At 43.5% G+C, this 13,203-nt stretch overlaps 1 protein-coding gene across 3 annotated transcripts in view; it reads left to right on the top strand.

Moving 5' to 3' along the window:
- Camk1d (calcium/calmodulin dependent protein kinase ID) overlaps positions 1-13,203 on the top strand; it is a 392,540-nt gene that overhangs the window by 319,444 nt on the left and 59,893 nt on the right. The gene's annotated exons all lie outside the window — the stretch shown is intronic.

The raw sequence follows: 13,203 nt of genomic DNA, 5'->3' as shown, positions 1-13,203 counted from the left end.
CATTTCTTCCCTCTTCCAACCTCCTGCTTCACTTTTTCCTTTGTTTGTGTGTGTGTGTGTGTGTGTGTGTGTGTGTGCTTTTGTACGTATGTGTGTTCCTGTGTGTACGTGTGCATGAATGCATGGATCCGAGAGGAAAACCTTGGTATTGTTTACATCCCTTCTTCCTTTTGAGACCGAGTTTCTCTTTGGCCTGGAATCTTGCTAAACTAGATGACCAATAAGCTGTAAAGAGGGTACCTTCCTGTATTCATCCCCATCTCACCGTTGCTAGCATTACGAGCATATGCCATGCCAATCTTTTCAGGGGGTTCTGGGATAGCAACTCAGGCCTTTATACTTGGGAGGCAAGTGCTTTGCCCACTGACCCATTGCCCCAGCCCATCATAATCAAGGTATAAAATTTATACATCGTAAAGTTCATTCATTTTGAGTGTGGCATTTGGTGATCTTTGGTAAATTTACCGTTTCCAAAACCATCACAGTAATCTAGTTTTAGAACATTTCCATCCCATAAGTAGCATGCACTTTAAAAGAAATAGAATTTGAAGTGAACCATTTTAATGAGATTTCAGTGCAGGGGACTTAAGTTCTTAACTGAACGGATCTATTGATAGACATAATTTGAGTGAGTACAGTTCCCTTTGACAGTTATTTGAGGTCTCAGAAGACCCTGAAGATGTAAATAACTGAAAGCTTAAGAAAAGTAGCTTTAACTCCCTTTGCTAGGTGGCCCATTCTCAGAGGCTGTCCAGGAGTACCGTGTCTGACAAAGGGCTCTGTGCTAAAAAATCTTCTACTTTATTTCCCAGTGAAAGCAATTCTGTTAGAGAGAGGGTGGCTGTGCTCAGTGAGTATCGATGGCAGGCAGCAGGAGAGAACGAGTCCAGCAAGACACAGCCCATGTCTGTGTCAACAGAAAGGCGAGAAAGAAGCCGCATAGGGAAGATGGATTGAGAAACAGACACAGGAAGCCTCTTCATGTGTAAAATATCAAGACCTCAAACGAGACTATTTATTTCTAAGGTGTATATAGGAATATCTCTTAAATGATATATTTGTCATTCCATAAATGAGAAAGTAGGTTTAGAAAAACAGAACAGGGCACCTTTTCGGAGAGTTTTATGGTATATTCATAAAATTCATGGCATAAAACTACTTAATTTTTATTTCTTTATTTCAAATGTGTTTTTATTTCGTTTCATTTTATTTTGTGTGCATTAGGGTTTTGACTGTGTGTATGTATATGTGGGCTGCCAGATGCCCCGGAACTGGAGTTACAGATAATTTTGAACTCCTTGTGGGTGCTGGGAGTTGAACCTAGGTCTCCGGAAGAGCAGTCAGCGATCTTAACCACTGAGCCATCTCTCCAGCCCCCAAACTTACTCTTTTAGGACATAAAATTTGGTGTTTTCAAGATGTTCTCAAGGTTCTGCAGCCACTATCCATAATTCCAGAACATCTGTATCCTCCTCCCCTCTAAAGTAGGCTCTCTATTCGCTTTTACTCACTCTTTGTTGCCCAGGCCAAATGCTAATCTGCTCTCTCAGTTGGAGCCTCACCTGTTCTGGTCATTTCATGTAAACGGAGTCCTGCAGTGTGGGGCTTGCTGTGTCCAGCTGGTTCTCTCCGTGTTGCGTTCTCAGTGTGATGTAGTCACACACATCAGAGCGCTACTTCCTTTCGTGAGTGAACAGTCTGTATGTACTGTGTGTGTGCTGTGTTTTGTTTATCCACAGTCCACTGATAGACCTTTGGATCCATTTCTCCTTTCGGGGTATGAAAAGCAAGACTGCTGTGAACGTGGATACAGGAGCTTTTACATGAAGGCGTTCTCAGTTCTCCCGTGTGTATACTTGGGGAATGAAGCTGCCGGGCCATGTTCAAACTGTGTTTTAGCTTTGTGAGGAACCTCGAGCTGCTTTGCAGCACAGTTTCCTGTCCCAGCCAGATGTTTGTCATGGTGATAAAGTCCCTGAGCGAATCAGCTAGTTCACTGAGGGTCATAGCTTAGGTGACCACCATCACTTGAAAAACGCAAGAGAAGATATTTGTTGATTTTGCAACATTGAGGCCGATGAGTGACTCAAACTTGCTTTGCTATCTATCACTGGTAATGTATCTATCGCTCAATGTCATGCTACGGCTTTTTCCTTCTGCAGTGAGTGGGAAGGGTGAACATGTGGGTGCTAGAAAGCAAAGGATGCAAAAACCCATCTGTGAAAATGCTTCTTGCCCACAGCAGCAGGTTGTAGAACACATGGGCAATGTGTTTCACGAGCTGCCTGCCCCACAGCCATGAGCCGCTTCTGTTCTCCTGTGAGACTGAAACTATTTGAGCGGAGGGAGAAAGAACCTGGTGCCATGGCTGCCCGCCTGCACCTGCTGCATTGCATTGTCTTAATTCTAGAAGAGCACGTGTGCTTGCAGAGACGCTTTTGTGCATAAGGCATAACTGCACAGTTACAAGGAACGGCTCGAGGAAATCCGTCAAAAAAAAAACAAAAAAACAAAAACCCTCAACAGTAAACTGACATCCCTTAACTGCTTTCATTCTCTAATTTTTGTCTGTCTGGTTTGCCCCACCCTGTCTATGCAGATGGATTGGATCATGACATGGCCAGCCAGTCATCTACCCCTGGGTCTGGGGGTGGTCACCTTCTCCCCACACTCTGCTCAAGATCACTAATGTGCCCGCTAGCACATCATCTAAATGGATTTTTGGCATAGTGTTTTAAAGTAATGGCTGTGAAAGGCTGCTAAAGGCTTCTGTCATTCAGACGATTTCAGCTGTGACCTCCTATTGTACAGTGAGACACTAAGCTGTGCGCAGGCTCCCTTTGCAAAGCCAGGAACAATAGTCATTTCCTGGAGGTAGACTTGGGACGTGAGCATTCTTTCAGGATGTGGACTACTTGCTCTTAAAAAAAGAGAGGAAGGATAGGAAAGTATAATACTTAGACTAGCTCAAACTCAGGTGGCTGAGATAATTGAAAATGAATGAATGGACAGATGGATGAATAAGTGACTGGAGTAGAAATTCCAAGAGGAATGATTCAGCAATCAGTGTGCTAGAGGATGAAGGCTACAGGATGTTTCTGTTATGAGCTCCCTGGCATGTGCATTGAGGTTTACATGGCTATGTGAGAATGCCATGCCCAGCTAGGCTCAACTCTTACTCAACTACAAAATTTTGTATAGTTTGTAGTGTGTGTGTGTGTGTGTGTGTGTGTTTGTTGGTTGGGGGTAGAAAGAGATCAGATGTATGATGTCAACATCAAGAATCTTCCTTTTCTAACCCTTACCTCATCTTTGAAACACAGCTCTCACTAAACCTGGAATTTGCTGACTGAATTCCCAACCACTGAATTTATTGGCCCCTGGGTAGCAAATAATCAAGTTTGCTCTCTCTTTGCGCCATTGACCAAGCAGGGCCCAGGGATGAAACAGTAGCAAGTGAGGCAAATGTGGCCTCACCTTTGTGGAATTTGCCCCTAAGGGGTAGGGTAGGTCCAGGACAGGAGGGGAAACTTTACACAGATGCACCTGCTGGTAACTGATTACAACCAACAAGCGCTATGCAAAACTACAGACTGCTAAGAGAAAATGAAGCAGAGGACCTAATGTCTGGACAACAGGAAAGACTATTCTGAAGCTAAGACATCTAAGCTGGCATCTTAAGTGATAAATAAAGGCAAGAAGCTAAAGATATGCCAAGGATTGATATTGTTCAGCAGGGAAAGGACTTGCCACCAATCAAGACTGGTGATCAGCGTTTGGTCCCTAGGACTCACATGGCGGAAGAGGCCCAGTTCCCACGAGCTGTCCTGACTTCTGCATATGTGACGTGACATAAATGTGCATGTGCACACACGATAGATAGGTAGACAGATAGATAGACAGATAGACAGACAGATAGACAGACAGATAGATAGATAGACAGACAGACAGATAGATAGATAGACAGATAGATGATTCTTTTAATATGCAGAGATTCAATAGATACAAAGAATCTCTGCCCCAGCAGTTGCCTGAGAAAGGCAACCTTTGGGTTGTCTTTGTTCTTTTCAAAGCCACGTTAAGTCTTTCTTTGCTTATGTAAATGTATATGTCCTCCCTTGTATGCATCAAAGATGTTCCATGGAGAGTCACATTAGCTAAGAAACATCAGAACAAACATCAACACCTACAGTTCAGCCTGATAAAGATGATGAGTGATAGGACTGAAGTGCATCCCTTAGGTGCAACATAAAACCGAGTGTATCAGTTTTCTTCAGATTCTGAATCTTTAAGCATATGTGGATTGCATAATTGTTCTCCATCAGTTTGGAACACATTTACTCAAGATAGGCCATGATGTGCTCCCAGGCAGCTGGCAGTCCTCCACATGGGAGCTGTCGCTTGTTCAGAGTCTATAACCAGGTCCTGTCCCGAGACTCATTCCACAGCCTATTCTTGTTCAGTTTTTTAGCTGCTGAAGGAATGCAAATTTTCTATTGCACTGCAGAAAGTAGGATAGAACAAAAAATCGTGCTTCTGTAATGGCCAGTCTTTGTTGTCAACCTGACCTAACTGAGAGTCACTTGAGAGATGATAAGGCACACCTCTGGGTGTCTAGGCATTAACTGAGGGGGAAACTCTCTCTGGACATAGGTGGACCTATTAGGCTAGGGGTGGAGGCTACACGAAATAAAAAGAGAAGGAAAAAGTTGATGAGATTCACGCCACCACACACCTACTCTGCCACCATGGAGCCACCCGCTACCATACCTTCCTCTGCAGGGTGGACTGAAAGACAAGATAAATCCTCCCTCCCTTAAATAACTTTGTGTTAGGTGTTTGGTCACCCCGATGAGGAAAGTAGTTAATACTTCTGCCAAATAAAATCTTCCTAATTGGAACTAATTGCACAAAGGCTGATATGTAATTGTCAAAGTGCTAATTATGGAAAATTTCCAGACTCGTATTTAATACATTCAAGACCATCTGTTGTCACAAAGCTCAGGCTGAATGAGTTCATCCAGGTCACTTGTCATCTGAGGCTAATAAGAACTTCATTAACCTACAGCATCCTAGGCAATGTGCCACACTGGATTGGTAGCCCTCTCGCCCACATCTGCAAGTCCTGAGACATGTAGAAAAAGACCTGTCATTGCAGAATCAAAGAACTCAATTGTAAGATCGCTTAGAAAGGCAGACTTGCCCAAATTTCTAACCTAATGCTTGCACATGCTAAAAACCTCAGCCCATCTGTGGGAGTAAAAAAAGCTGGGCCTCCTCCGCTGTAAAGAACAGGCAACCCCAGTGTCATCCTGGACTGGTGGCAGCAACTCTTTGTTCATTTAAACTCCCTCCACGAGGATGCCTTGCCAGAATTTCACCAAGACAAGGGAAAAACCTTTCCTCATTGTTTAACTTATTTTTAAAACATGTAGAAGAATCACTCCTTTTATAGAAGAGAAAACGAGTCTTGGATAATTCGGTCCCATGTGCCCTTCTTTGCATTCTCAGGACTTGTTCAATGCCAAGGTGTAGGAAGCATTGTATATGCCAGGGACTGGGCATGCTTCCCTGAGCCCTGCCTTTGTCTTGTTCTCCGCCTTCTTCATACTTGTCTTTCAGTAGTGTTGGTCAGGGTTGACCAGTTGCCATCTTGATTTCCATGAAATTACCTTCCTCCTTTGTTTCCTACCTTTCTGACTAGTCCTTAGTTCTCCCTTGTCATACCCAGTGCTTACGTTATACCCCCTTTTCTCTAACCTAGCTACTCTGTCTTGGTAGAAAATGACTCCTGTCCCTTGACTGTAAAGATCTTTCGTAAGCTGATGTCTTACTAGTTGGCAATACTTTCTTTGGCTTGAGTCTATGAAATTTAGATTATAATAAGAGCTATGCTCTTGATTTCTGTACATAGTAGGCATTTCAGGTCTACATATCCTACCCAGGGCTCTAAATCTGTGCCATCCAACATGTGACTCCTAACACTAACTAAAGTTAGATAAAATTAGAAAGCTATTTCTTCAGTTAACTAGCCACGCGTTCCTAGCGACTACCATATTGGACAATAGAGAAAATGAGTACTTCCATATTAGAAAATTCTGTTTTCCAACACCTTACACAATTTTACTCTTCCAAAACTATACTTTCATCAGGGTCCTTGTATTAACTAGGGGTTTCTATGGGAACAAAAGCACTAAGTAGTGATTGGTTGGTTGACTGACTAGCATAGGTTCATGTGAATAAGGAGACTGAGATATCCCACAATCTGTCATCTGCAGGTGAGAGGCACAGGAAAGTCAGTGGCATAATTCAGTCTATATGCATAGGCATGCAAGCCAGGGGGCCAGTAGGATACAAATGCATGTCTAAAGATGGGGAAAGACTAGTATTTCAGCTCTACCCATCAGTCAAGAGGCATAACGGATTTTATGGTACCCAGCCATGTTGGAGAAGGCTGACTAATTCACTGTCAATTTAAAAAGCAATCTTTTTCAGAAATGTCCTCAAAAACATACTTTGAGATTATGGTCACCCAGAAACCTGGGCAGCTAGTAACTCAGCCAGAGTTACTGAGAAAAACCATCCATTGCAACTCCCTTTTAAAAGAGTGGTGTCACCATCTACCCATTCCTCAAGTCAAAAATCAAAGACATTCTGCAATCTTCTCCTTCTTGCATATCGACATGACTTCATCTGTGAACCCACTGTGTCTCCAAAACATGTACCACCCCTATCCAGTGGCTCAGTAAGATACCAGCTCCTCCACTTACTCTCCCCTGATCTGCCTGTTTCCGCCCTCGCTCGTACAACCCATCTCCAGCAGTAACCAGAGTGAGTGTGGGTGTGTATGAGATTGAAATACATTATATGAAATTCCCAAAGAACTAATAAAAAGTGTTTACTCTTTTGAGAATACTGTTTAGATCTGTACCCGCTTTTTAATTGGATTATTTGTTTTCTTGATGTTCAATTGTTTGAGTTCTTGATATGTTTTAGATGTTAGCTCTCTATTGGATATGTAGTTAGTAAAAATATTTTACTGTTCTGTAGCCTGATGTTTTGTCCAAATAATAGTGTCCTTCACCTTAAAGAAGTTTTTTCAGTTTCATGAGGTCCCATTTATTAATTGTTGTTTTTTCCTGTGTGCACAATGTCTCCTGTTCTCTTGGGCACTGGAGAGCAAATCTAAGGCCTTACATAAGCTAAGCCCCCTTTCCTCTACTGATCCCATCTTCCTCTTTTTATAAGGTAGCTTTTTATAAATAGCTAGGATGAACTATTTTTTCCTTAATTAACTTTTTCAAAGGCTCTGCCTCTGGTTGGAGACACTGGGGTATACTGGGGAGTTAAGATTTCAATGTATGGATTTTAGGGTGGGAGACACAGTTCAGCCCCATGGCACCAGATATAAAGGAGACGATATAGCCAGAATCAAAATACAATGATACACAGGGGGTTAAACTTTTCTGGTCCATTAGCCGGAAAATCATTTTGTTTGTGTTTTAGAATTCTCTGAACAGATTGAAGCCTGGCAGATATTGTGAAATGGAATTCTAAGAATAAATTGTTTTTGAAAATTATTAAAGTAGGATTTGATGAAGGGGGAGAGCACTGGTGGCAAAGATGGGGTGCAATAAAGCCTTGACCTCACTGTACTGAGTGAGGAAGTCCCCCAGGAGCGGAGTGTGTGGGGGCCAGACTTCAGTGCAGGAATGGGAGAGGGAGGGGCTGCCCTGGCTGACGGAGGGGAATCCCAGGCTCTATCAAGTTGACACTTGATTGATGAAAAGGTGGAGAAGGGAAACTGGCCTTGCCCCATCTGCCCTCCGGGTCTCAGGCTTTCTCCACTGAAATATGCTTTGTTGGTAGAGCCTCCTGATCACGACTTGTATCGTTCAAGAAGACCTTCCCCAGCACTAATTATAAAGAGAAAACACTCTGTTCTCAGAAAACACACGTTTCTAGCCAGCTTGACTAGGATGGAGGGGTGCATGTAGACCACATTGCTCTTGTGCTGGCACAGCATGTCTCCCTCCTGCCATGTTTTAGGATACTTTGTTACAGTTATATGCAACTTCTTATGACAATTTATTGTACATGGAGCACGGGTGGCCCTCTTTGGTCTTCTTCCTGGTAGTCGATCACATCTAAGTAATGTTCTCGGGTAGACTAGTAGAACCCATTTTCCAGCCATCATGATGGACACTTCTTTTGGTGAATGTGTGGGTGGTGTTGCTAGACAGTGTATTAGTTGCTCATGACTGTTCTCATGACTGTTATCAAATGCCTGACAACAAACAACTTAAGGAAAGAGATAATTTCGCTTATAGTTTAAGGCAGTGGTTCTCAACCTTCCTAATGATGTGACCCTCACCACACGTTGTGGTGACCCCCAACCATAAAGTCATTTCATTGCTACTTCATCACTGTTATTTTGCTGCTGTTACAAATCATAAATACATGATATGCTGGATATCTGATAAACAACCCCAAGGAGGTCACAACCCACAGGTTGAAGACCACTGGTTTGAGGGGATACAGCCCGTCATAGCAGGGACGGCACAGCAGCAGGAGCGTGAAGTGGTTGTCTAGATGGAGTCCACAGTCAGGGAAGAAAGACAGCACCGGAAGTGTGATACCAAAGCCCACATCCCTCACCCTCGGTGAGGCTTTCTCCAGTGAGGCTCCAAAGTGGCACCACCAGCTAAGGGAGGACCAAGTGTTCAAATGTGCTAGCCTATGGCTAACATTTCACATTCACACTGTAAAAATTTTACATACAACTTTACATAGTAATGTGCATTAAATTTAAATGTAACAGAACACTGTCTTTTAAAATGAGGTGGTGGGGGCTATTTGGGACAGTCTAACAGGCAATGTACTTGTTACAAAAGCTTCGGGATCTGTGTTGGACCCTCAGCACCCAGAATTGGGTAAATGACATGGATGAATCCCAGGGTCTCACTGGCCAGCCATTCTAAGCAAATCAATTAGTGAGTACCAGGTTCAGTGAAAGACCCTACCTCAAAAAGAAGGGGGAAAGTGATTGAGGAAGATACTCAACATTGACCTCTGACCTCCACACATACACACATGGGCCATTACATACCAATACAAGTGCTTGTGTGTGTGTGTGTGTGTGTGTGTGTGTGTGTGTGTGTGTCCTGACAAAGTTACACTAAATAGTAGTCTCCAGTAGGGCAGTCCAAGCTTAAAGTTTTCTCAGTGTGGTAACTTTGAAATGATATCATGTTTCTTGACAATTATTTTTCCATTCATAGGGATTTATATGGTTTAAAAGTTTTACAAGTACGCTGAAATTTTACTGAGATTGTGACATCAAAGTATTTCACATTTGCATAATAAGTTGGCACACGTTATGACAGCATCACTGTAATAGGCAAAGAGGATGAGAGACTGTGCAAACAAAACTTTAGTGTAAAGGCTTGCTGCTCTAGAAGATATCAGAACTGGCATCCAGGAGAGTAAAGAGAGCCGAGCCATCTCTTCTGTCTTGTTTCCTTGGTGTTTGACAGCCAGTTTGCCTTCCTATGTCTACATTCTCTAAGCTGAACCTCTCCATCCATGGCCACTTCTGTAAGTCAGCCTTCTGAAGCTCACTGAAAATTAATACTCATGATGATATTAAGATTCTGATCATGTGGCATCCTTAGGAGGTGATTCTGGGGAGGCTGGGGCTAACACTCCATAGAAAAGTACTTGCCGTAGAAGCGTGAAGACCTGGGTTCTATCCCGAGCACTCACACAGGAAAAGCTCTCTAGTGAAACAGTATGTACCTGTGATGATAAAGCCGGAAAGGTGCACAAAAGACTCCCTGGGGTTTATTGACATAGACCTCTGGCCTCCACATGCACAGGCACACATGTGCACACACATGCCAGCATACACACACACATGCATATATACACACAGAGGTGATTAGGGTTCTCATCTCGTATATGAATGTGTCTGTTTGTATAACGAATGAATTAATGGCTAATGGAGTCTTTCAAGTGAATTTGCTGTAAAGGCTGCCTTGGCTGGGTCTCTTGTGTACCCATTTTACTCTCCATGCAATACCCTACATGCTTTCTGACTCTGCCAGCAAGAAGCCCTTTGCCTTTTGACCTTGGATCAGAAGCACAGCCAAGATAAAATTCATCTTTATAACTCACCTAATCTATATTATGTTAATAGCGATAGGAAACAAAGACAAGCCCCATTAATTCGTTGTGTTGTATAATCCATTGTTAGGCTTCTCCTCCCTTTCCCAAATCTCCTATACCTCACCCCCATCCTAATTTCTTTCTGATTTGTTGTCCGCTTTAATTGGAGAGTTCCATTTTTAAAACAGAGCTTGAAACCTTACAGCAGAGGCTTCCTAATGAGGCAGCCTCTCCACACAGCCCACACAGGTCAGCCCGCCTCAGAACGAGACCTGTGTCTTGCCATGAGTAAGCACCTTCCTCTGTTGGTTCTGGAGCAGTACAGCTTCTCATATCTGCTTCACACGTGGTTTCCAGAAGAAGCAGGTGTCTCTTTTCTTCTTCTTTAGATTCTATGATTGCCTTATTTACCTTGGGCTGGGCAGGTATTTCACCCACACTGTCTCAATATCCTCACCCTTACCTCCCAGACCCCATCCAATGCCATCCACCATAATCCTCCTCATCTGGTCTACCTTCCATCGATAATCTCAAGATACTTGCTAGTATTTTTCATCTGGGCCTTTTCACGCCATTATTGGAATCCTTCCTCTCAGCCCATGTGATTTTTCTCCACACTAACCCATTGCAGTCTCCTCCTTCCTTCCGTCTTCCTGTCCATCTGTCTCCCATGAATCTTCTGTCCTCTCCCTTTTCTGAGGAAAAGGGGATTAGGGAAGGAGGGAGGATGGGACTAGGAGGGAGGAGAAATGGGGCTACAGCAAGGATGTAAAGTGAGTAAGAAAAGAACTTACACATGTGCGGTACCCAGTGCCAATCACAAAGCGTCCGCTGCCTATGGCTGTCAGAGGTTGGTCCGATCCATGTCACCGGCCCTCAAGATCTGGTTCACCTGCCCTTGTTTTGTAAACCTGTCCAAGACATACCTTATTGGTTGACTGTACTGCCTATACTTGAGCAGGGCAGAATGGGATAGGCGTGGCTAAAGTTTGCAGGTGTCTTAATGTAAGGAAATATATTTTCTCACAGCTCAAGTGGCGGCGGCGGTGGGGGGGAGCTAGAAGCATAGGTTAATTCTGTCAGGAGCTCTCCTCTTGGCTTGTGGTGTCCACTCTGGCAGATGGGCTAGAGACCCCCTTATAAGGATCTAATTCATCATGGAGGTGCCACCTTTCATGACATTATCTCAACCTAAGGATGTCCCAAAGGTGTACTCCCAAATACTGTCATTTTGAGACTTACAGCTTCAAAGCAGGAATTGGGAGATGCGTTCATTTCTTAAGAGTGGGTTTTTGAAAATGAGTGCCTCATGAGATTCTTTTTGAGAGTATGAAGTGATTTGCAAATTTAAGATTTCTTTTTAAATTAATATTGTTACTTTTTCCTGTCAAGTTTATAAACATTTCCCCAGGGCCCTGGTTTCTAAGGAAACCAAATTCTTCCTGAGCAATGTTCAGAAGTAAAACTTGGATGCAATCTGAAGTTTAAGAAGTAGAATGTTAAATGAGCAGATAGCGAGGCCCGTGACAGCACATACCGTTCATTGCTGCTGCTGCTGCTGCATCTTTCGCTGCACCTGCTGCCCCTGGCAGTGCACATATTTTCATTTTACAAATCCATCAAGACTTTAAATATCGCACTGTAGAAACAGACCTTCCAAGAGGAGGAAGCGGGGTGGATGAGGGTCAAGGGAGGCAGGGGATCAGGCAAGGCTGGGTTGGGGAACGATCAGCCGGGAGGTGGGATGGTGGGACTGTCGCCTCTCCTCCAGCAGCTGCAGAGGGGACATGGTGGTGACAGGCCGGCCAGTGACAGGAGGCTGTCATTGAAGGTGTGGCAATGCTAAGGGGTGAGGGAGGTCTCCTACCCCTCTGCATCTGAGGCTACTCAGCCACCGCTGAGTAGTGGGCAGCCGGGAGAAGCTGAGTGAGCACTGAGTGAATAGGGAGATGGCGTCCACGCTCCCCTTGCTGCACAGTGCGGTCCTCCTGTGTACACTCCCCGGTTCTGCAGCGTGTCGGATATTGACACACCCTGGGGTTTGGGAAGCCCTTTGTATTTCTAGAAAAACAAAGAATGTAGAGATTTCAGCATCGCTTGCCAAGATAGGACGTCTTGGGAGCTTGGCTCACTGAAGGATGGATTGTTTAGACAACATGGTCGTCTGAAAATACTGTCATCTTTGTTGTTCCCCATTTCTTTTCACTCTGGGTTGCTTTTTTTATTTCTCCTGAGTGCTTTCCCCATCTAGACTGTCAGTTTGTTTTGCAAGGGAAAAGTTATCCAACAACATTATTGTTTGGATCAACTACAGGTATCGGAATGAAACTCAAAAACACAGGTCTTTTATAGCTGCAGTCGTTTCTGTTTTCATTATTAGCTTTTTACAGAGACAGTTTCAGTGGATCCATTATTGCACATTAATTGCCATGACTTGCAGAAAGTGAATCATATCTTTGTTTGTGCACTAACATCTATCTTTTATTGTATTAAAAACTGTAACAGAAAAAGAGTTGTTTTAAAATCTGGTTTATGGTTTTAATATTTCTAATACATATGTTTTATGTGTTTTTGAAATGTTGGGGGATTTTTAATAGTGCATCCCCTGAGTTTATTCCCACAATGCCTTAATGAGTTGGATAGAGCAATGTTCTTTTAGTGATACATATATTCCCAAACTTTGAAGGTAATCGGTTGAGTTGTTTCTGTTCTAGGTTGCTCCGTTTTGTTTCTTCATCAGGGTTGCATCAGCATAGAATGGTGAGATGAAAGATGTGAAGCAGCAGGGTCAAAGCCAGCAACTTTCCCTGCCCTGAACTACGGTCAACACAGTCACATTTTAATGCACATTAAAAACCCCAAGCCCACCCAATGAAACATAAAACTCAAAGCAAATTAGAATGAACTGTTGTCACCAGCACCACAACAGAGCCGTGTGATGTAATGCCCTCCTTTTCATTATTCTGTTTTGAGTCAGGGTCTCACCATGTAGCCCAGGCTAGCCTCAAACTTGCAGTCTTTCTGCCTCTACATTTT

This window comes from Psammomys obesus, unplaced genomic scaffold (assembly GCF_907164565.1).
Source record: "Psammomys obesus unplaced genomic scaffold, mPsaObe1.curated_primary_1811, whole genome shotgun sequence".
Taxonomy (NCBI): Eukaryota; Metazoa; Chordata; class Mammalia; order Rodentia; family Muridae; genus Psammomys; species Psammomys obesus.
The sequence above is the reverse complement of the archived record's forward strand: the minus strand, read 5'-3'. Positions and strand labels throughout refer to the sequence as shown.